Source organism: Phascolarctos cinereus, unplaced genomic scaffold, assembly GCF_003287225.1.
Source record: "Phascolarctos cinereus isolate Bilbo 61053 unplaced genomic scaffold, phaCin_HiC Scaffold_726;HRSCAF=1367, whole genome shotgun sequence".
NCBI classification, from domain to species: Eukaryota; Metazoa; Chordata; class Mammalia; order Diprotodontia; family Phascolarctidae; genus Phascolarctos; species Phascolarctos cinereus.
In genome coordinates, this window is record NW_027556098.1 from 342,087,278 (window position 1) to 342,112,320 (window position 25,043).

General features: G+C 39.2%; 1 long non-coding RNA gene across 1 annotated transcript; it reads left to right on the plus strand.

The window, feature by feature from the left end:
- Window positions 1–225: 225 nt before the first annotated feature.
- LOC144454479 (uncharacterized) lies at window positions 226–9,701 on the plus strand. The gene is made up of 3 exons (XR_013482898.1): window positions 226–289; window positions 2,223–2,362; window positions 9,628–9,701. It is a non-coding gene; the product is annotated as an uncharacterized LOC144454479 (long non-coding RNA).
- Window positions 9,702–25,043: the final 15,342 nt, after the last annotated feature.

The following is a 25,043-nucleotide window of genomic DNA, read 5'->3' on the forward strand; positions in this document are numbered from 1 at the left end:
TTTTAGCACCTTTTATAACTCTCCTTGATACCCAGCTTCAAGAAACCATGTCTTAACATTTTGTTCAAGAGTGCAAAAATAAGGTTGGTAGCAGTTGTGCACTTAGAAAACACTAATACCTCTAAGATCCTAATAAGAGATATGTGGGGGAAGGGAAGGAGAAAGGAGAGTCTCTGGAGTGTGGACCTGTGATCATATAAGAATGGTGTGGAAATTCTCTCTACAGGTGTGTATCAGCAATTATTCTATAGCTTGGATTCTTAGAGAGTTGCTGGAGGACACTAAGAGGGTAAGTTCAATCAATTAATCAATAAACATTCATTAAGCATCCACTATGTGCCAAGCACTGTGGTAAGAGCTGGTAAGTGACTTGCTCATGGTCAGCTAGTTCATGTGCCTCAGAGGCAGGACTTGAACCCAGATATTTTGGTCCACTATCCATTAGGTCATGCTGTCATTTAGAGAGGCTAAATGTTCACAATTTAGAAATGATAGCTAATGCACTTTTAAAATATATTAAAAGGGCTATGAAGGCACACTTTTCCTCAACTTGTTGGTCACATTGTATTGCTTAAACAGGAATCATCTATCTATGTTAGTTGCTTTAGAGAAAATTTTTAGAGTTTTCACACTTTACCATAGAGTCAGCTCCATGAGCTACATCAGCAGGAGACACGTTAAAGGAAGTTAGCATGAAATATTTATTTTAGTATCACATTTCCTTAGCTTTAATTCATAAAGCTATGGTTTTACGAATCCATCATTAATAGGATCCATTCTTGGTAGCTTATTTCTACAAAACAGAGTTCCCAAAAAGCCACATGACACCTGTTTATCTGCCTGTTGCTTTATATATTTTTACATGTTCCCTATCATTAGTAAAAATAGTACCAGATAAAATAATACTTGGTCACAGGATAGGTCAATACTATTTTTTTTCTGTGGGAGGGGAAACAGAAGAGAGCAAGTAATTTTATTTCTGAATTCCTGTTTACTTCTATCATAAGCAGTCATTTTGTATCTTTTTAAAACTAATTTTTAAAGAAATTCATAAGCATTTATCTTTCTCCCCTCCTACCTCCCCATATCAATTGAATAATAAATAGATAGATAGATAAATAGATAGAGTCCTTATAACAAATATGCAGTCAAACAAAGCAAATTCCTTCATTAGGCATGTAAAAAAATGTATATCTTATTTTAAGCAGCCTTCTCTTTTTTCTTCCCCCCAAACAGAGCAAAAGGAAGTTCTTTTTTTTTTTTTTAAATTTCCCCCTAGGAGCTCTATATTAGCGCATTAGGAAGTTTAACAGGTCTTCAGAATGACAGATTGCTGCAAAAGGCAGATTCCTTATAGTGAAAACTAGATGTATATAATAAATGTATTCCCAAATTTGTGGGAGAAACATATGCCATATTTGGGGGCTGAACATGTGTTTTGTTATCCTATTTTGTCAAGAAATGACCTTGTTGTGGTGAATGACTTTCAGCCAGGCTATAAGAATGAAAGGGATGCCATTTTGACGGATAGAAACAAGAGTAAGGTAATCTTCCATGCCTTGATAACTGTAGGTGAGGACTTTGATGGACAGGTGATTATCTATTCCAAAGTGGAAGCATAAGGAATTCCCGTTAACTTAGGGCTGAGTAGAGTGGGCAGATTAGAGGGCCACAAAGTCCACAGACTTTAGACTTTGGTTTAATGGAGATTTAATGGAGGGGTGGGGAGCCTGTGGTTTCAAGGCCACGTGTGGCCCTTTGGCCAATTCCAAACTTCACAGAACAAATCCCCTTAATAAAAGGATTTGTTCTATAAAACTTGGACTCAGTCAGAAGGTTGCACTCAAGGACCTAGAAGGCCACATGTGGCCTCATAGCTGCAGGTTCTGCACCCCTGGTTTAATGTTTAGATGCGGCACTATTAAAAAGTGTATTGAAGAAGAACGAGGTCAGAGTGAGACACAGTTTTGGCTGAGGCATTCAAGATGGACTGAGTGAGAGCGTCTAGAGGCAGAAAGCCTAGTCCTTCAGCAACAGATTTGGAATTCAGGGTGGAGGTTATAGAAGTAGAAAAATTTGGACTGAGAAAAGTGATCATTTCGTTACCAAGCGAATGATGAGTAGAGTCTGGGTGTTCTAAATTTTGATCCACCCTTCACTTAAATCTTTAAATACCCCAAATTGATTATCCCAAACCATTGACTAACTTCTTTTGCTTCTAGTGCCTGCCTTTTACTGGACATCTGCCAAGAGAGTTATCAAGAGAAGGAAAAGAGGTAGAATCCAAATCAATCAATTTTACTGCTGCAGTCACTGGAAAAAAAAAGTTTTAATGGGAATTGGCATATTTTCTCAAAATGAGGTTTGTAAACTATGTGGATTTCATTTAAATGTCCTCTTTCTGATGCCCATTACTTTGAGAAACTGAGATTTAAATGAGTTTAAAAGGCAAATGCTATGCTTTTTAAATATTAAGAATATTATTTTTTTGTGAAAGTACATTTTTATATCAGTATTTTAAATCTGGAGAAGCAGTGCGACACGGTTCAGTGGCATCAAACTCCAATGGAAAGGGTGGGGCACTAAATGGTGTATAAGGATCCCTGCAGGCCACTTATTGACATAGATAACCACATATTAACATTCTCTATATTCTGTTTTCATTTGTTTCATTGGATATTTCCCAGTAACATTTTTATTTGGTTTGGGCAGCACTCTGACAGGTCTGTGTGTTTGAGACCTCTGTTGTAGAGGATAGAGAACTGAGTCTTGACCCCAGGAAGACCAGGTTCAAGTCTGTCCTGACATGCCCACTGTATGACCTTCGTGGAGTCCCTTAATGTCTTACTGCAATTCTCTTAAGACTCTGAATTGCAGAGAAGACGTTGATTGCTAGAATGACTTTCCTCGCCTGGGAAATCCCCATAGCAATAAAATCACAGAAACAATTCTTGTCTATATTATAAATCATACACTTGGTTAACATTGACAGACTTGGGCAAACTGACACTATAAAAGCTGGAAAGAATTTTATCTTGCAAATTTTGGTGCTGGCAGTTTCAACAGCATGATTTTGGGGTTAGGGCCAGTTTGGCTTAGTGGAATCATTCAGTCATTTTCAGTCATGTCCAACTCTTCCTGACCCTATTTGGGGTTTTCTTGGCAAAGATACTGGAGTGGTTTGCCATTTCCTTCTCCAGCTCATTTTACAGATGAGGCCACTGAGGCAAACAGGGTTAAGTGACTTGCCCAGGGTCACACAGTTAGTAAGTGTCCGAGTCCAGATTTGACCTCAGGAAGAGGAGTCTTCCTAACTCTAGGCCTTGCACTCTATCCACTGTACCACCCAGCTGCCCAGCTTAGTGGAATACTTTAGGATAAACGTCAGAATTTTCCATACATTTAAGTGCATGAAAGCTACCTTTATAAATGACAACTCACATTGCTGCCAGACTTTTCATCCTTATGCACAGCTGCTGTGATGTCATTCCTGTGCTCTAACACCTAAAGCTACTCCCTATTGCCCACCAAATAAAGTTATTAGTCAATCCTCCAGTATTTATTTGGCATCTACTCTGGAGAGATACCTTAAGGATACTGGATAGAGAGCTGGCCTCTACCCTAGAAGGCCTGGACCCAGTCCCGCCTGCAATACATACTGCTGTGTAACCCTGGGCACAACACTGAACCTCTCAGTATTCTGGGCCAGAGGGGTCAAACACATGGCCTAAATCAGATTAAAAGGTAATAGCGAAATATGTAACAAAATAAATAAGAAATGCAATAAAACACAGATAACATTACAGTCAATATGTGGCCCACAAGGATCCTTATGTACAGTTTAGAGCCTGTCCCCCCTTCTATTTGATTTGACACTATTGCTCTAGGTAACTCTCTAAAACTCGATGCTATAAAGAAAGTGCCAACCTGCATTTTTTTTTTGTTTTTGCTTTTTTTTTGGGGTGGAGTGAGGCAATCGGGGTTAAGTGACTTGCCCAGGGTCACACAGCTAGTAAGTGTCATGTGTTTCAGGCTGGATTTGGACTCAGGTTCTCCTGACTCCAAGGCCAGAGCTCTATCCACTGCGCCACCTAGCTGCCCCTCCAACCTGCATTGTTAAGGAAAGCTCTCTCACCTGGGAAGTCCCTAGACCGGTGACAACATAGCTCTATTCCCTGTCCTTACTATGTGCCAGGTACCTTACTCGGTACTATGGATATAAAGACAAAAATGAATCGGGTCCTGTCCTGAAAGAGCTTAACATTTTATTGTGGGAGACAATGTATATGCAAATACCAAATGAATTTTTTATTCCACTGATTTGGAAGTTCCCTCCAGTAATGCAGATTTCCTTCTGCACCCATGCCTGCCCATCCTGGATGGGTCTTGTCTATTTCCTCCTATGCACCGGCCTCAGAGGATCTCCTTAATGTTCTGGTGGCATTCCTCACTTTCTTCTGACATCTCAAGAGTACCAGTGATGAAATGCTCTAGCTATCCACCTTTCCCCTCCCTCCCTCACCCCTTGTTCCCCCTACACCTATGGAATCAGTTTCATTCAATGAATTACAAAGTCATAGAGCATTTTCAAGTTGGAAGTAACCTCAATAGTTTTCTATTCCTGGACCATCCCTCCTTTCCTCCACCTCTCCATACCCATACCCTACCTACTTGAAGCATAAATTCACTCTGTGATATCCTTGACTAATATTTATCCAGCTTCTCATTGACAACCTATAGTGACCAGGAATTACCATCTCCTATGACAGCTAATTCTATTTTGGACAGCTTCAAATGTTAGACAGTCTTTCCATATATTGAGCTGAAATCTGCCTTCTGCTCCCTGAGAACAAATAGTATAAATGTTGCCCCTTCTCTATATGACAGTCTATTAATACCTTGATTAAGTATCATGTTTCCCCTCTCTTCTGGGTTTGACATCCTTAATTGCTTCAACCAATCCATATATAGTGGTTTCAAGCCTTCACTCTGTTTCCTTCCTCAAGATATGCTCTAGCTCAACAATAACCCTTCACAAATATGGCACCTAGAACTATGCACACCTATGGACAATGATGACCTACCTTAACTCATTCCTCAATGAATAACATGCCTCTATCCAGGCAGACTCACTGCACCTCAGTGATTCTGAACTCCCCAGTTGCCATTGTTCAAACTCTGTTCACCATCCCTACTCCCTTATTCCCTTCAACCCAATCCCTCCAACTTCCTATACTCTAAACTATCCAATCTTTCCAGTGTGATCTCTGGAACTCCTGCTCTATAGGTAATAAAGTAGCTTTCTTTTAATTTTAAACCTTTTCCTTTCTTGTTCCCTCCATCTTGTACTAATTGAGACCTGGATCCCTCCTGATGACAGCTTCCCTGGCTACTGTTTTCTGCACTGTTTGCACTTTCATTCATACTCTGCCCCTCTCATTGATCATGGTGGGGCAACTGGATTACTTCTCGCTCCCTATTGCCACTTCCATGCTCTCCCTCTACCATTATCATTCAGTAACCTCTCTTCCTTTGAGGTTTGTTCAATCCATATTTATCACCCAATCAAGACTCTGATGGGTGTTGTCAACTGACCTCCAGGACCCTTTCCTTCCTTCCTTAATGAGTTCAGTGCCTGGCTCAGTCTTTCTTTCCTTCCCAACTACTGCTCTTATATAAGGGGACTTCAAAATGCATAGTAATACTCCCTCAAACATGCTAACCTCCAAATTCTTCACCTTATTCATTTCCCATGACATTACTCTTCTACCCCACCACAGCTGTCCACAGAGATGACCATACTCTTGATCTTGTCATCACCTACAAGTGTTCAACACCCACATCCTTAATCTTTGAAATTCCTTTATCTGATCATAGTCTATTGACATTCTACAACCCCAAACCCTGTTCATCATCCTCACCACTCAGTTCTTCCCCAGGCCATCATCCCTGTACTTGCTACACTCTGTTCCCTTCTTCATCTTGGACCCTTGGTGAACCACTTCAGCTCCACACTGTCCTCTTCTCTAGAGTACCTTGTTCTTTTATCCTTTTGAACTTGTCCTGCCAAACCCCAGCCTTGTATTACTCCCATCATGTGGTATTTTCACTCTTACTCACATGCTGCTGAACAAAGCTAGAGGAAATCACAAAACCTTGTTGACTGGGTCTGCTACGTCATATCAACTTAGCCCTCACTTTGGAAAGAAATCCCTTTGCCCTTCCCTAATTGATTCCTTTTCCCATTCATTTACCTGCCTCCCCACAGTAGCTTTTCCAAACCTCCCATACCCTTTTCTCCACCACTCTCTCAGCTGACCTTGACTCACATTTCGCTGAAACAAAATTAAGGCCATAGCAAAGAGCTCCTTCGTCCCCTCCTCCTCATCTCACAGCCCTCAGATATCTTGGGCAACTGTCTCTTCCTTCACTCTGGTTTCACATAAAGAGGTGGCTCTTCTCCTTGTCAAGGTAAAACCCCTGTACCTGCGTAAGTGATCCCATTCTATACTGTCTTCTCCAGCAGAGTGCCCCCCTCTGTCATTCCTAGTCTCATTAATCTTCAATCACTCCCTGTTTACCAACTGCTTCCCTACTGCCTACAAACATGCTTATGTCTCCTCCATCCTCAAAAAATACTTGATCCATCCACCCCATTAGGATCATCCTATCTCTCTCTCTTCCTATATCTCTTCTCCTTTTGTGGCTAAACTCCTTTAGAAGACCATATGTAATTGATGTCTTTCATCTCACTCTTTTCTTAAATCTCTGCAGTGTGCCTTATAACTTTACCATCCAACTGAAACTGCTCTCCCCAAAGTTACCAGTAATCTCTTAATTGGCAAATCTAATGGTTTTTTATCAATTCTCACTCCTTCTTGACCTCTCTGCAGCCTTTGACATTATTGATTATCTTTTTGATATTCCCCCATCTAGGTTTTCATGATGCTGCTCTCTTCTGGTTCTCCTAGCCTTTTGACTACTCCTAAATCTCTTTTGCTGGATCTTTTTTTTTCTTTTCTTTTCTTTTTTTTTAAATAGGCAATTGGGTTTAAGTGACTTGCCCAGGGTCACACAGCTAGTAAGTATCAAGTGTTTGGTCTGAGGCCACATTTGAACTCAGGTCCTCCTGATTCCAGGGCCAGTGCTGTATCCACTGTGCCACCTAGCTGCCCTTACTTTTGCTGGATCTTAATCCAGGTCACAGCCACTACTCATGGGGGTCCCTAACAGCTCTGTCATGAAGGTCTTCATCATATATATATATATATATATATATATATATATATATATATATATATATGTATATACACATACATATCTCATAAACATAAATGTATACATTTTGTGAATGTATATATTTTGCATTTTATGTATGTATCTATATAAACATATACATATACACATACACATACATATATAAAATTTCCCTCAGTGATCTCATCAGCTCCCTCGGTTTCAACTATCATCTCCAGTGGTACGGCGGATAGAGCACTGGGCCTGGAACCATAAAAATTCATCTTCACGAGTTCAAATTTGGCCCCAGATACTTATTAGCTGTGTGACTTTGGGCAAGTCACTTTACCTCAGCTTCCTCATCTGTAAAATGACCTGGAGAAGGAAATGGCAAACCACTCCAGGATCTCTGCCAAGAAAATCCCAAGCGCAGTCATAGAGTCAGACAGAACTGAAAAACGACTTAACAACAACAATTCAGATGATCTTCAATGTGCTTTCTAGTCTTAACCTTTTCCTCAGCTTCTAGTATCCTATCTCCAATGACTTATTGGACATCTTGAACTGGATGCCCTATAGACATTCTAAACTCAACATGTCCCAAACTGAACTCATTGTCTTCTTCCAAACTCCCCTATCACTGTCAAGTGTACCACCATCCTCTCCATTGCTCAGGCTCAAAACTAAGTGTCATCCTTGACTTCTTACTTGGTCACTTTCCATATCCAAGAAGTTGTCAAGTCCAAGTAATTTCTACCTTTGCCACATCTCTCATCTATGCCCTCTTCTCTGCTCTGCATTGCTACCATCATAATTCAAGCCCTTATTTTCTCATAACTGGCAATAGCTTGCTAGTTTATTTCCCTGTCTCCAGTCTTTCCCCACTCCAATCCATTCTCCACTCAACTTTCAACTGACTTCCTAGAGTACAGATCTGAACATGCCACCTTCCCCTATTAATCAAACTCCACTGGCTAGGTGGTCAAAAGTTCTTAAATAAACAGTTCTCAATGGGAGAACACCAGTCCTGGATTCAGGACAACCTGAGTTCAAATCTGACCTCAGACACTTAACATTTACTTGCTGTGTGACCCTGGGCAAGTCACTTCACCCCATTGCCTTGCCCCCCCAAATAAATAAAAATAAATAGTTCTCAAAAGAATTTCAAAGCATTTACAACCACATGAAAGAATATTCCAAATGACTAATAATAAGAAAAATGCAAATCAAAACAACCATGAGGTTTCACTTCATACCCTACAAATTGGCAAAAAATGACAAAAAATGTCAATGGTCAAAATTGGAGGGGTTGTGGGATGATAGTTACACTAATGCATTATTGGTGGAGCTGTGAAATGGTAGAGCCATTTTGGAAAACACTTTGGAATTATACAAGTAAAGCAACTAAAACATCCTTATCCTTTGAACCAAAGACTGTTACTGGCTGTCTTGATAATGATGCCCTCAAATCTAGACCCTGGATATATTCAATGGCTATACTCCATGCCTGGAATTCTCTTGCCCCTCCACTTATAAATTTCTACGAGCAGATATAGAAGAAATTGTGCTCCACATCCTATCTCTGATGTTTCATTGCATCACAGAGAAGAAGGTTAGAGAAGCTACTAATGCCTGCAGCCTTACTGTTTTCCCTGACTTTGGGGGAACTGAAAGTCCAAAGCAGCCTGTTCCTCACTGCGGCTGTGAATCAACTTCTGATTGCAAAGAGAACACTTCAATATTCTCCCAGGCAATGCTTTGCAACCAAAACATGCCTGGATATTCCCTCCTCTCTACTCACACTGATGCTATCCTGGTCAGGTGCTTTTTGTGAGCAAGCTATAAACACTGGGGAATTTGTATCTTCTATACAGTTTGGTCAGTTGTGTGACAGTGGAGATGTGGCCTGTTTTGAAGAATCTTGTTCTTGAAGGTTTTGAAGGTTTCTTGCTCCCTTCTCACATTTTTATCAAGGTCAATGGTGTATAGACCATAGAACATTCTCATAAAGATTTTATGGAGGTGAGAAAAGTAGGCATATGGCTTGTTGGTATCTTCCTGGTCACCTATTTTAGGTAATAATGGTAATAATTCTATCTATGTTTTGTTTCATTTTATCATTCTTTTGGAGTATTGCACTCCTTGAGGTACTTTGATAATTGATTTCCCTAGGGCAGCTAGGTGGTGCAGTGGATAGAGCACTGGCCCTGAAGTCAGGAAGACCTGAGTTCAAATCTAGTCACAGACCAAACACTTGATACTTACTAGCTGTGTGACCCTGGGCAAGTCACTTAATTCCAATTGCCTAAAAAAAAAAAAGAAGGAAAATTGATTTCCCACCCCTGATACCTTCAAAATTATGTGACTTTTGTACATATTTCTTTTGTACAGGCATACGTTGGAGGTGTTGCAGGTTTGATTCCAGACCACCACAATAAAGTGAATATCATAATAAAGTCAGTCACATGAATTTTTTGGTTTCCCAGTGCTTGTGTTTATACTATACTATATTAAGTTTGCAATGGTATTATTTCTTTTAAAAAAGTACATACTTTAATTAAAAAATGTTTATTACCAAAAAATGCTAACCATCATCTGAGTCTTCCTCGGGTCATAATCTTTTTGCTGGCGAAGGGTCATGCCTGGATGTTGATACCTGCTGAACTGATCAGTGGTGGTTACTAAAGGTTGGGGTGGCTGTGGCAACTCTTAAAATAAGACAACAATGAAGTTTGCTTCATCTATTGACTTCTCCTTTCATGAAAGATTTCTCTGTAGCATGCGATGCTGTTTGATAGAATTTTACCTATAGTAGAACTTCTTTCAAAATTGGAGTTGATCCTCTCAAACCCTGCTGCTACTTTACCAACAAAGTTTATATAATGTTCTTCAATATTGTTGTATCTCAGGAATAGGGAGACCAGAAGGGGGAGAGAGACAGACAGACAGACAGACAGACAGAGAGACAGAGAGAGAGAGGTGAGGGAACAGCTGGTCAGTGGAGCAGTCAGAGTACACACAGTATTTATCAATTGTTTGCCATCTTATGTGGGCACAGTTCATGGAGCACCAACAATTAGAATAGAAACATCAAAGATCACTGATCTCAGATCACCATAACAGATATAATAATGATGAAAAAACCTGAAATATTGTGAGAATTACCAAAATGTGACACAGAGACATAATGTGAATGTCAATAGACTTGCTTGACTCAGAGTTGCCACAGACCTTCAATTTCTTTAAAAAAAAAATCAATATCTGTGAACTACAGTAAAGCAAAGTACAATAAAACAAGGTATGCCTATGTATATTTGGTTAGAGCTAGCTGCTTTTCTCAGTTTTCTTAAGGACCATTTTTCATTCCTTATAAGCACTTCAGATATAATGGGCTGAGTCCCAATGTAGTGGCTACTGTGTTCTCAAAGATAATAATAGATCACTATGGAAATGCTGCAAGACCTCTTCATCAGTGTTGCGCAGTGGAAAGAGCACTGGATTTGAAGCCCAACAACCTGGTTCAGAATCTTAGTTTTGATATTTACTGACTATGCAACTTTGGGGAAGTCACAACCTCTCTGGGTCTTAATTTCTTCATCTGTAAAATGATGGAGTTGAACTAGATGACTTCCCAAGATTGCTTACAGCTCTAAATCTATTATCCTATGATCTACAAATGCACTTGGAATATTATAGCTTAGTTGGGTCTCAGGCCAAGAATTTTGCAGACATATTTCCTTTCAACTACTTTTTATTGTTATGTGATATGATCCAATTTAAAATCTTCAGTAAGTGGTATCTGCCAAAAGACTTTTTATTCTAAATTGGTGTTGTACTTAAGGAGATCAAATGTTTATTGGCTAAGACATTTTCTAAGCTTTTTGTGAAGACTATTTTAAATGGTGAAACTTGTCTAGGAAATTAGAATCAATGACTCTATTATCCATTATCCATTTTTCAGATCAACGGTTCAGTTAGGCTGTGTAGAAGTTGTTACTATTGTAATAAATGTATGGATAAATGCATGAATGCATACATGCATGAATGAATGAATGAAAAAGCTTTTAAGTTCTTACAGTGTGCCAGGCACTGTGCTAAGCATTGGGGATACAAATACAAAAAACAAGATGAAGATAAAAATAATGCCAATTTAGAAAAAGAAAATTTACATTATAATTGGGGAAGATTCAAGAGATTAGTGGCCAGGGAGAGAAATTTTGGTCAAGAAAGTCACAAGGATTAAGAACATAATGATGGGAAGGGATGTAGAAAACAAGCATTTATGAAGTGCCTACCACGTGTTAGGTGTTCTACAAATATTATCTCATTTGATCTTCACAACAACCCTGGTGAGTAGGTACTATTGTCATCCCTATTTTCCAGTTGTAGAAAATGAGGTAAACAGAAGTTAAGTGACTGGCCCAGGTCCATAGAGCTGGATTCGAACTTAGGTCTTCCTGAGTTCAAACCCAGCACTCTTATCCACTGTGCAGACAAACTATCTCCAAAGGCAGCTCATTGCTCCTAAGTACAAATAATTGAAATGTCCTCTCCGGGAATGGTAGCGTTTGATTCCATCATTGTTCCCAGAGCTATAGGTGCAAGGGGGTGGGGTGAGGGGATGAAGGATATGCATGCAGTGGCATGATGTGAAGATGACTAGGAAGCAGCATAGTGAATCTGAGTTGGGCTACACAAGGTGAACCCTCATCAGTCCAAAGCCCAGATTCCTAGAGTGGGAGTTGGAGTGTTGGTCAAAAACTGAGGCTCGAGTGAAGTATAAGACAGCAGATACCAAATGATTCCCACCTCAGTCACTCTTCTTTCCTGTCTTTAAGATATAGTCAATTGAATATTTCGAAATGATGCTTAGACCTCGCCTTGTTCAGCCTCTTCAAATTCTTTTCTTAAAAAAAAAACCAACACATTAATTGTATACTGGCATGAGTCTTCTAATTAACCTAAATACCTTTGGCTTCTTTATTTTTTAATCCTGAGTCTTTCTTTCCAATATTTTTCACTGCTCTCCTCAGCACTCACCCTCACGTTGAAATCACTAAGTATGTTAATGTGTTTTGGAGAATTTTATGGTAACCACATTTCTTTCTAGCATTTCCCTACTTTTTCTGTCATCTGTAAACTCTGGTGTGACACTGAACTGCAACTATCTTTGTGGTTGATCATTTGCCCATGTATATCATGAGCACTGCAAGCTGAGAAGCTCAGGTTTCCCATGAAATAAATTTTCTTGTCACCCCTGGAAAAATGACAACACTGAATTTTCCAACTCCTTTATTCACCACTTCAAAGAGAAATTTTTCTTTGCCTAAACTATCCTTCCATTTAGCAGCAACTTCTTTATGTCTTACAATTTCATTTATAGTTAAGAATGTCAATATCATTGTGACTCAGTTATTCCAGCAATACATGCACTTGTTAAGAACACATTAAGAGACTTACTGACATTCTGAAATCAAAGTTGAATGAGAAGAACACATTTCAGGCAATTAATACTGTTGAAGTGTTTCAAGTCTGAATGCATGCTTTTGGAACGGTAAGATGGACTGTAACACATCTGGAAAGCATCTTCACTGAAACCTGTACAGTGCTAAACATTGGACCGATTGCCCTTAAGATAGCTATCGAAAGGTTAACACTTCCTCACCATAAAGGAAGAAGACATTGATAGACTTTCTCAGTCTTTGCTGCCTAGAGCCTCTTTACCCTAGAATTCCACTGTTGCACACAGGCACCCTTCTCAGTCTGCCCTGGATCTGCCACTTGGGACTCTATAGTGGTCAACTACACCATCAGTTAGGATTTGTCTGTGCCCTAGTGCCCCTGTGTGGACCTGGGGATGGCCTAATATGGGTCTGAGACGTCCTCTTGCCCTAGTGCACAGTTTCTCCCTGGGCTCTGGAGTATGCCCCTAAGACCTGGCCTGACCCTCGTCTTCAGTGCCCAAAGACCTCCTTGTCCATCCTCTTATGGACAAAGGACTCCCTGTGGCCTTTTTCTGGATTTTCCCATTAGGATTCAGTCTGGTGCATTTTCTAGGTCTTTTAGGAACTTGTGGAGAGGAACTCTGCAACACTGCTTCCTGTTGCTCTGTTATCTTGGTTCCACCCTCCCATTATGTACTAAGACAACACTGAATTTTCCAACTCCTTTATTCACCACTTCAAAGAGAAATTTTTCTTTGCCTAAACTATCCTTCCATTTAGCAGCAACCTTCTGAAAATAAAGACATATAATTTAAAAATTAAATGTGGAAAATAGTCCTGAAAGATACAAAGAAGGTAGCAGTATGTCATATAGTTTTAACACAGTGCTTGGCACATAGTAGGCTCTTAATAAATGTTTATTTGATTTATTTGATTGATACTAGTTTCAGTGGAGTTACTCGTAGGGCCATGTTTGTGGTATGGCATAGTGGAAAAACCACGGGTCAGGAGACCTGGGTTTGAATATCACCTCTGACATTTACTAGGTGGTATGTGTGATTCTAATCTTTTGGTGCCCCAGTTTCCTTAACTGTAGGTCAACAGACATTTAGTAGGTGCTTACAGAGTTTTAGGCACTGTGATTAAGTACTGGGGATGCAAAGACAAAACACAAGGTTGTCCTCGAGGTGGAAGAGACAACCAGTCAGTAATTAAGGACTTGCTAGATAGGAATACACAGTGATTGTGGAAAGTAATCTTAGAGAAAAGGCACTAGCCTCAGGGAGGGCAGGAACCGCCCTCCTGCATAAGATAGCATTTGAGTTGAGTTTGGAAGAAAGCCTAGGAAGTCAGGAACCAGAGGTGCAGAAGCAGAGAGTTTCATGATTGGGGATAGCTAGATTTTGGAGTGCTTGATGGGGAGTAGAATGTAAGAGCTTGGAAAGGGGCTATGCTGGGAAGGGCTTTGAAAGCTAGAGGACTTCATATTTGATCCTGGAGGTAAATGAGGTTTGTTGAGCAGGGGAAGTGACATTTTGTTATTCAATGATTTCAGACTCTTTGTGACTCCATTCGGTGTTTTCTTAGCAAAGAGACTGGAGTGGTTTGCCATTTCCTTCTCCAGCTCATTTTACAGATGAGGAAACTGAGGCAAACAGGGTAAAGTGACTTACCCAGGGCCATCCAGCTAGTAAATAAATGTCTGAGGCTAGATTTGAATGCAGCTGAAGACGACTCTTCCTGACTCCAGGATATCCAGGCTTGACTCCCTCTATCCATTTCTACACCTAACTGCCCCTGGAGGTGACATGGTCAGACCTGTATTTTAGGAAAATCCCTTTCGCTGCTGGATTGTAGTAGGGAGAGGCCAACCAGAAAGCTGTAGTAGCCTGAAGGATGGAGAGGTAAAGACAGCCTTGGCCAGATTGTCTTCGAAATGGGGAAAATAACGTTTATATTACCAATCTCAAAAGGCTATTGCAAGGAAAACATTTTGTAAACCTTAAAACACTGTATAAATATTAATTGCTGTTGTTATTATTATTACTACAAATTATGAACTCTTGATCCAGTATTGGAAATGGGGTTTATTTTGTAAGTGCTCTACATGGATTATAATATCAAGAATAGCTGTTCATAAAGGGTGTACACTTTATTACAATTTTCTGTTGGTCTAAAATCTATTGTATTTGGGAATTAATTTGTTCATTAAGTGAAGTAGTACTGGACTATAAAACACACCATTACACTATCTCTCCTGACATAGAATTGTCTGATGAAAAAGTAAGCTTGAAGCTAAAGATGTTGCTTTGAAAAATGAAATATCAAGTAATAGAAAACAATTGGTTAGCATTTGTTCATTATGGAATTCGAGAGACTCAAATTTGTATAATGCTATTCAATCAGATTCATACTTTGTAAAGAAATTTAATTAGCATTTAGATGATAAAAGCCTAAGTTTTTTCAAGTTATCAAAAATCATCTTGGTAGCATAATAGACAAGGACCACCCACATTCTTTTTTTTGTCCCCTACCCCCCCCAAAACCCAACTGTTTTCAAAATAATTTTAAAATGTCACTCTGAAGAAGGCAGTGTGATGTGTCAGAAAGAGGTTGGATTTGGAATCAGAGGATTTTCCTGCCATTTTCTTCGTGTTCCACCTTGAGCAAATCATTTCACCCCTCTGGGTCTCAGTTTCCCCATCTGTAAAATGAGAGGGTTGGTCTAGATGATCTCCAAGGTTCCTTTCAGCTTTATATGTATGATCCTATGAAGTAGGGACATATCAGGCAATGGAGAGTTTTGTTGAATTAGATCATTCGTTATTTATTAATTACAGTAATAATAATAGGGCTGCTAGGTGGTGAAATGGATAGAGTTCTGGGCCTGAAGTCAGGAAGACTTCCTGAATTTAAATCTGTTCTTGGACACTTCCTAGATGTGTGACCCTGGGCAAGTCACTTAACCCTGCTTGCCTCAACTTCCCCATCTGTAAAATGAGCTGGAGAAGGAAATGGCAAACCACTCCAGGATACTTACCAAGAAAACCCCAAATGGAGTCACAAAGAGTCAAACATGACTGAAAACAACTGAACTACAGTAACAATTACACAGCACTTAAAGCAAAGCATTTTATACATATTAACTCATTTGATCCCTACAACAACACACTGAAAATGGCGCCATTATCACCGCCATTTAAAGATGAAAAACTAAGACTGGAGAAGACGAAGACCCTGCCTCCAACTCTCATAAGGGGAAATAGACAAGAATAGAGATTAAATATAACTAAATTAGAAAGTAATCAGTGCATAAGAGGGGTGTAAAATGTTGAAATCAGATGAAGGGAATAACAAAGGTCAAGAGAGCATGGGATAGCGAGTCAGGGATTATCAGGGCAGGAGGAAGTCCCCAGTTTGGTTTATGCTAATTGTCTTTCTCTAAATGCATCCTCAAGGCTAAAAAGGGCTATGTACCTGCTGTGTTCAAGTTCTCCAACTTTTCCTGGTAAGAGGAGACAGTGCTTTTGCTTTGAGAACTGGGAGTTCCTAGCCCTGGGTTCATAGAAATCTAGATAAACAAAACTGTGTTTAGAGGTGAAATTCCATTAAGATGATCACCACTCGAGCATTCTTTCTCCTAGGGCCTGAAGCAGAGCAGTGACTCCCTACTCCTTTATTAGAGAATAATTTGCATTACAATGGCTCGAATTGTAATAAAGCACCCCTTCTTCCCTCCCCCCCCACCCAAGAAGCTGCGATTGAAAAGTCTGATACTTATCTTTGTTTATAAACCCAATGTGCCTCTTTGCTTTGTGGAGAGATCCTAGTTTTGCTTGCTTTCTGTGACATTATAATATGCAGGTTTCGTTTTAGGAGGAAGAGCTGTCAGTGGAGGGAGACTTTTTTTCTGCAGTGTGACTGATAATGGCAGTTATTAAAACTGAAGCTAAAATGCCTAAAATTAACATTTTGGCAGAACAGGCTGAAAAGCTCCCAAGTTTTGAACATCTTAAGCACATATCTTATTAAATGTTCATTTCCTACCTAAGAGATTAAAGGCAAGTGGGAGAAAAAATCTGCATCAGTAGAAGTTATGTGACACACCTTTCCCCTTGTGTTTCCATATATGTATGTGTGTATGTATGTATGTATGTACGTGTACACAGTGTCGCTATAAGGGAAAATGTGTACAAGATAAATTTGGAAAGCTTGAAAGCAGTTTTTGAAAAGCATACCTTTGAAGAACTTTTAGAAAAAAAAATTTTAGAGCTAGTGTAAATTTCCTGGGAACTTATTGGAAGAATATAAAATGCTCGTAGTACTTTCCAGCGGTAAGGCTATTCTTTCACATTCTAGTGTATATGAATTTGGCACCAGATTGCAAGTGAAAGGAATTTCAGGGCCCCCATTTGACAATGGCCCATATCCCCACTTCCCTCCAGCTATGCATTAACAGCCACACCTACCTTTTCTGCTGAAATGGGAGCTTTGCTGCTGGAAGCCCAAGAATGGCTGGGTAATGAGTGTCTTCCCTTGCTCTCCCCCGGGGTTGGCTAATCACTGCAGGGCAGGCATGCAGTTGGTTGGAATGTTCGGAAGCTTGTCTTGGTCTGCGGTTCTTTATCTCAGTCTTGAGAATCGACGAAGAGCCACTCTCTTCAGCCCTTTGTTGTATCTAAATTTTAACCCCAGTTTAGAGGCGTCTTTCCCCTTACACCCATGTACAAATTAAAGTTGAAAAATTAACATTAGCTCTAAAGTGGAGTTTAACTTACTGAAATGTGGGTTTCTCCATATGAAGGCAACTGCTACCTACCTAATTTATAGCTATCCCTCCTCACCGAGTCCCAACCACCATCCCCATCAACTGAACATTCCCCTTCGTACCTGCCAGTTTAAATCTGTCTTTGGTCCAGTCATGTAATTTAGCACTCAGTAGCTATTGTTTATAATTTCTAGGGAAATTTTCACTTTTTAGACATAGGAATTCTCTTTTAAAAATCTGTTTCCACAAAATACTAAAATAGTAACCCATGAGAATCTAGGTCAGGTCCCTGGGTGCAGCCTTTTGATTAAGTCCAAGTTTTACAGAACAAATCCTTTTATTGAGGGGATTTGTTCTGTGAAGTTTGGATTCAGTCAAAGGGCTGCATTTGAGGACCTAGAGGGCCTCGAGGACGCAGGTTCCCCACCCCATATCTAAGCTATAATTTGCCCTTTTCAGATTGCTTGGTTCCTATAATTTATTTTTCTCCTAATCTGAAATAAACAACAAACATCTATTCATTAAATGCTTACTATGTGGGCTGCGCTGTACTAAGCCTGGGGATACAGGCAATGTAAAAGATAGTCCCCGCCCTCCAGGACCTCCCAGTCCAATGGGGAGACAACATGAAAACTACTATGTACAAACAAAGTGTATCCAGGCTGAATTGGAGATAATCTCAGAGAGAAGCCACTAGCACTGAGGAAGAACAGGAAAGGCTTCTTGCAGATTATGGGATTTTAGCTAGACTTGAAGAAAAGCAGAGAAGCTAGGAGGCAAAGAAGGAAGATCCCAAAAGGAGCTGAAGAATTATGAGGATAAACATGACTTGAGTACACTAGATATGCCAGAATTAGTTATCCAACACAAAGAATATTGTTAGGTTCTTAAAGAATTACCTGTTTTACTCTTCAGATTTATATAAAAAAATTTGAAATGGAGTGTCTTTTAAGGGACATATTTAATTGTGAAATAGCAGACAACCCTCTTTTCTCTAACAACTAAATGGGTCTTCTGCTGACCATTTATCATACGACTGAATGTCTTTACCAATAGGGGGAGCTCAAACATTGCTTTTGAATTTGTTTAAAAAAAAAAAGCCCAAACAAAACCCCATTTATTTCAAAGGGGGAGGGAGGATTTTTTTTTCTTCTGGAAATATTAATTTGCTGTACATATTGATCTGAAAAAGTCTCAGGCATTCAGACACACTGATAACTGGGTGAGATGTATTTCTGGCGGAAGAACCATATTACAAATCAAACATGGTCCTTGTATCACCTTTATGGAAAGAAGAGAATAAGAAAAACTCACATGTACAGACTACTTTCCTTACAACAACCTTTTGAGGTTGCATTTTCATTAACCCCATTTTACAGACAAAGAAACTGAGGCACAAAAATCAGAGGCTTTAACTCAAATGTTCTGTGGTTAAGGCAATACCCTTGTTTTCCGGTTAGTGAATTAAAACTTCATACTACTACTTGTATGACAGTTTGTAACTGCTATAGACAATTATATATGGAGAGTCCACAGACTCTAACCAATGTGGAAAGTTAATTGCACATTTTCTGTCTTACAGTTTGATTTTCTCCCATAAAATTTCATTTAAAAATTCCAGATCATTGCAGCTCTATGAGAGATCATGGTTTGGGCATGAACTACTCTAACCATCCCACTTGAGGCATCGTAAAAATAGCTGGTGAGAGAATGGCCAAGGGCATACATTTTTGGCATCGCTGGGTTCTTTAGGGTGTCTTAATTACTTGGATATGCCGAACTGTTTGGGGGCAGTGCTCATCTGTTGGCAGGGACATCCAGAGCTATGAAATAAATGAACATCTGCTCTTGTAAATCGAGTGTCTCTTCTCTTGGGCTTTGTTTCTTACTAGAAGTGGTAGAAAAAAGCCGGGCCCAGTATTTCCCTATCTACCTTGTCCTCCTTAAAGAAACGAAGAGCCAACATGACCCCGTGGCATGTTGAACCTTTGTCTTTTAATTTTGTTTAAAAGTTGCTGGAGACAGCAACTGTAGAATTAAAGTTCCTACCCAAGCTCTTTGAACTCAGCTTGTGTCTTCTGTCAGATGGCAGGTTCTGGTCTTTGGTAAGTAAGTTTCAGAACTCTGTCACTCTAGAGATGATGAAAGAGCTCCAAAGGGCAGCTCAGCTGTGCTGAACAGAAGACAAGAAGAGATAAAATTAGGATGCCAGAGCAGCTGATTTGTAGTAAGCTGAACAGGAGGGCTTAGAAGCACTCTTCCAAAGCCATTTTTAAAGTGTGTCAATAAGCATTCATTTATTGCCTGTGCTAAGTACTAGGCATGCAAAGAGTTAAGAACAGTTCCTGCTCTCAAGGAGTTCACAGTCTTAAGAGGGAGAAGCCATGCAAACAGGTATATACAAAGAAGAGATAGATAGATAGATAGATAGATAGATAGATAGATAGATATAGATAGATAGATAGATACATACATACATACATACATACATGCGTATTTACATAGAGAGATATCACTACGTAGATATGGATAGATATATTTTTTCTGTGTATACACACACACACACACACACTAAATTGGAGATAATCTCAGAAGGAAGACAAAAAGTGGAATTTTAACTGAGATTTAAAAGAAGCCAGGGAATCCAGGAAGTGGTAATAAGGAGGGAAAGCATTCTAGGCATGGAAGTCAGCCAGTGGAAAATGCATGGAGATGGGAGATTGAGTGTCTTGTGCAAGGAACAGCAAGAAGGCCGATGGCACTGGACCTTAAAGTATGTGGAGAGCAAGCCTTATGAAGCCTGGAATGGTAGGAGGGGACCATGTTTCTTATGAGCTTGTTCACAACATTAAGGAGGCATGTTGAAAGCAACTTGAATTAATTCCACTGAAGGGTGATATGGGCCAACACATTTGCAAACATGAGGCCAAGGTAGCTCTAGATTACTAATTCCTTTGTGTTTGAGTCAGAACTGGTCCAGAATGAGCTTTTCTTCCACGGGCAAGATTATCCCACAGGGACTTCAAAGGCCTTGGATTGGTCAAGTACCATTGCTCCTGGAAGTGGAGCACAATATTCCGCGGCTCTAGGTGCCCTTGAGGAATTTGATTGGTGTTTTGGGGTTGTTTTTTTTTTTGTGATTGTGTGGGATTGGCAGTGCAATCTGGTCGGTGCCCATGCCCCTGCTAGTCTGGCCTGTTCTGAGCCATTCTGGTTAATGACTAATAACCTAAACTTGGTGGTTGGGGAGAAAAGGGGAAGAGTAAAGCCAGCATCATCTTCTAGGGTACCCATGATGGTAGGAAGTGACTGGGACTAGAGCTGGTGACCCAAGAATATTACTCAAATGACAGTTTGGGGGAAGGTGGGAAGGAGAGAAAACAAATGCTTGTTAATTGGAAAAAATTAATTTTGAAAACAAAAATAAAACCAATTAAAAATGCTATGGTTTTCTGGATTAGATGGATACTAATTCTTGCTGAGAGGTTTGACTGTAAGGTATAGTCACTTTGAGCCACTGAAATCTCAGGCTCAGTAGGATACTTCCTCATTAAAATCAAAAGATCTTCTGGCACAGTAGCTAATTCAGCAGCTTTTTAAGATACATGACAGAGGCAGGTAGGTGGTGCAGTGGATAGAGCACCGGCCCTGGATTCAGGAGGACCTGAGTTCAAATCTGGCCTCAGACATATAACACTTATTAGCTGTGTGACCCTGGGCAAGTCACTTAACCCCATTGCCTAACCAAAAAACAAAAAGTATGTGATGGGCATATTATTACTCTAGACTTTATATTTGTTCATTTAAAAAATATCACAAGTACGTGCACATGGCAGACCCAACACTTGACCATGCAATTTTTATCCATGACTCCTTAAATATTCAGTCCCTACAGCCCAATTAATCCCATGGTCCATGGGCAATGTGGCATGGTACGAAAAGTGCTAAAGTCAGATGACCTAGGTTCTTTTCCTGACTCTGCTGTTTACAACCTGGGTGACCTTAGACAAGCCTCCTAAATTCTCCAGGCCTCAGATGCTTCAAATGTAAAATAATGAGGTTGGAGCAGATGGCCTCTGAGGTCTTCTCTAGCTCTTGATTTAGAGTCCCATGTGACCTTTGGGAATTGGTATGGCTGACTAGAAAGCATCACAAACACAAGGTTAGACCAGAGAGGGAGGAAAGAGAGAAAACAGAACAAATCTCCATTATGCAAAGAGCTCCCCCAGACCCTGTATACTGAAGAAAACCAGCAGCAGGTTGGTTTATGTGCTCCATGGTCAACAAATCCCACCTGAGGGATAGATGGGCTTGGGGAGTTAAAGGATAGTAATTGGGAAGAATTATAGTGTTTGGTAGGTTGTGACCATATTTACACTTCTGAGCTCAGCTCAATACTTAGTCGATTTGACCATTTTCATTAAACTTTCAGGATATTGATGATTTTGTTTAAATACTGATCATTAGCTTTGGGAACAAAAACGTAATATTGTTTTATCATTTTTGGTCAGCTTTTGTTGGTGCATTGTAAGAACCTTGCACTGAAAGTGTTCAATGACGGACTATTTAATTGAATTGAAATGATTTGGAGGAAGACATCTGCTAGTAGTTAACTAAAAAACCCATTAGATTGAAAGCAGACATAAAATGGGTACAATCTGTTAATTTGCTGATTGTTGATGAATGTCATATTTGAAGGGGGTTGAGGGAATATTCTCTCTCTTTCTCTATATACATATGTATATGTGTGTGTGTTTATGAAGAGAAAGATGATGTATGTCTAGAATGAATATTTGTTTGAGTATTTTCCACGGCTGTCATCAATTCTTGTCCATTAATGACTACATTGACTGCATATTTTAATTAGGCCGTGAAAAAAAAAGTACAGTACTCTATGGCATTTCATTATCTCTTTTAATGGAATCCTAGTCTTTGTACATACACACATTGACATGTGATTCTGTAGTATACATGCCAAGAATAACAAATCTAGGAATAACTACAGTATCTGATAATACAGGTGCTATGCCTCGTTAGAAATAATTTGTCTACATGAGGAGACATGAATTCCTTTTAACTGAGACCTGAACATTAAAATTAATCTACTACCTTCTTGCCTTAAATAAACAAATGTTCTTTTAAAAACTTCAATCTGGGGAGGGGGGTGTATGGAATTCAAGACTTACAGGACATCATATTCATGCCCTCCTCCCGCTTAAATAATAGTGTTCTTTTTCTTTGAAGACAGTAATTGTGAGAAGGCTTTCATGTTGCTTTTTACCAGATCACAAGAAAATAAACACAGATACCTCAAATACTTAATTTTTTTCAAAATACTAAATACTCACTAATGCCTATCTTGAAAAAAAATTGGACTTAGTTGAACATAGAACTTCTTTTAGACAAAACTTTGAAGCACAAAAGGGGGAGCAGGAGTGGGAGGGGATGATGGATGACAAAAACATATTAAGCTGTTTGTGTCAATGCTTTACAAAGATTATCTCATTCGATCCTTACAACTACTGTAGGAGAGAAGAGCTATTATTATCCCAATTTTACAATCAGAAACTGAGGTAGACAGAGGTTAAATGACTTGCCTGAAGTCCCACAGGTCAGGCATGTCTGAGGCTGAATTTGAATGCAGGTCTTCCTAACTCTAGGCTTATCATTCTATCCAGTGTGCTTCTATTCCAAATAAATGCTGGGGCCATCTGCAGCCATCCAGATCTGTATCTTGCCACAGGACCCAGATGACTCAGGAGGAGAAAGTGAAGTTGCTGAAAATCTAATTCACTTGCAAGTCATGGTATCATCTTCCTGATGTCATGGTCTTCCTTGAGAATGAAGGACAAACAATCACATTCCAATTAAATGTATTTAAAAATTATATTTTCATTTTAACACATTTAAAGTATATTGTAGATTTTTTAAAGTTTTCAAAGACCTTTGGTTTAGTTGTTTAAAATATTTTTGTATCTTTGACCATAACATTATCTATTAATTGAAGGTGCCAGGAGAACAATGAAATGAGTCAGCTAACTTCCCTTTTAATTGTTTTTTTAAACTGTTCATTGAGTTTGTTAAGGATAATGTGATAGGAAAGTAGATATAGATATAGACATATACATATGTATATAAGCTTTTATAACAGAGATATTGATTTATCAGGTAAAATTGATCAGGTGTTTAAATGATTTCTAAGACTTTCCTAGTTCTAGCACTTTTAACATTCTATATAAATTTTGCTGTTTTTTTTTTTAAAGTAGATTAGAGAGTTTAATTATTTTAGGTCAGTTCATTTTATTTCTTCTTCTATACTCATGGCTAAATGGCATAGTCTGTTAGCAAAACGCTACAAAAACTTGGCCAAAAGGAACTAGCCCAATTAATCTGAAATTCTATTAGTAGTACATAGATTACCCCCTCAATACACACAGGAGTATTAGAGTTTAGGTAACTGAGGTGGTTACTTAAGGTGGGAAGCTATTCTATAGCCTAAAAATGAGTCACCTATAAACTGATTAGAAACAAATGCCTGAGATTTGGAAATAATGCATTCACCCAAGTTAGAATTCAAACAGCAGCAAACACCAACCCACGAAATTGTACTGATGTCAAAGTACAAACCTTTCATCCTAGTCTCAAAGCACTTTGTAAACATTGCCTTAATCCTTATAACACCTCATTGATGTACCTAGGCGGTACTTATAACTAAGATAACACTCCAGAATGCACAGAAGATTGACTGCAAGGCCTTCCAAAAGTGATCTTTTAGTGATTTCAACTTGTAATGTACATAGGACCAATATTACTATATATTTGATAAAACAGTGTTATCTACAATGCCTAGCTTTGGTAAGAAAACCATTGTGTTAAACATTTTGCTTGCACGAACATTTAACTCTCCTGTTCTTTCAAACTAGAAGTGGCTCATGCACCCAATGTTATTTTCCTAGGAGCCAGAGAGAGGCATAACTTTTAGGTGGCTGCCATAGCATTCAACTGGTTAATGTGTTTACCCAAGCCTTTGGTGAAGCATCTGTCATGACTGTGTCTATAAAATCAAATATCAACATGTTTGGTTGATTTCCATTTTAAACTTTTGTAATTATGTACTTTTTTTGGTTACTGCTATTTGACAGGCAATGTGGTTGAATGAAAACAGCACCAGATTTGGAGTCAGGAAGACTAGGGTTCAGACCCCTGCCTTTGACACTGAGTGACCATAACCAAATCACTTAACCTTGTTGAGGCCCAATTTTTCATTACTAAATTGGGGATACTAATTACAGTACTGTAATGCTTATCTGACAGAGTTATTATAAGGATATAATGAAGTACTATATGCAAAATCTTTGCAAACCTTAAAGTAGCATAAATACCAATTATCATTAAGGTCGTACTAATAGCCGACATTATCTGGCCTTTCTTGCTAATGTTCAATGCATTTAGAGCTGGAAAGGACCCTTTTTTTTTTGTTTTGTTCAGTCATTTCAGTTGTGTCCAACCCTTGTGACTCTATTTAGGGTTTCCTTTCGATGGCAGTTTGCCATTTCCTTCTCTAGTTCATTGAACAGATGAGGAAATTGAGGCAA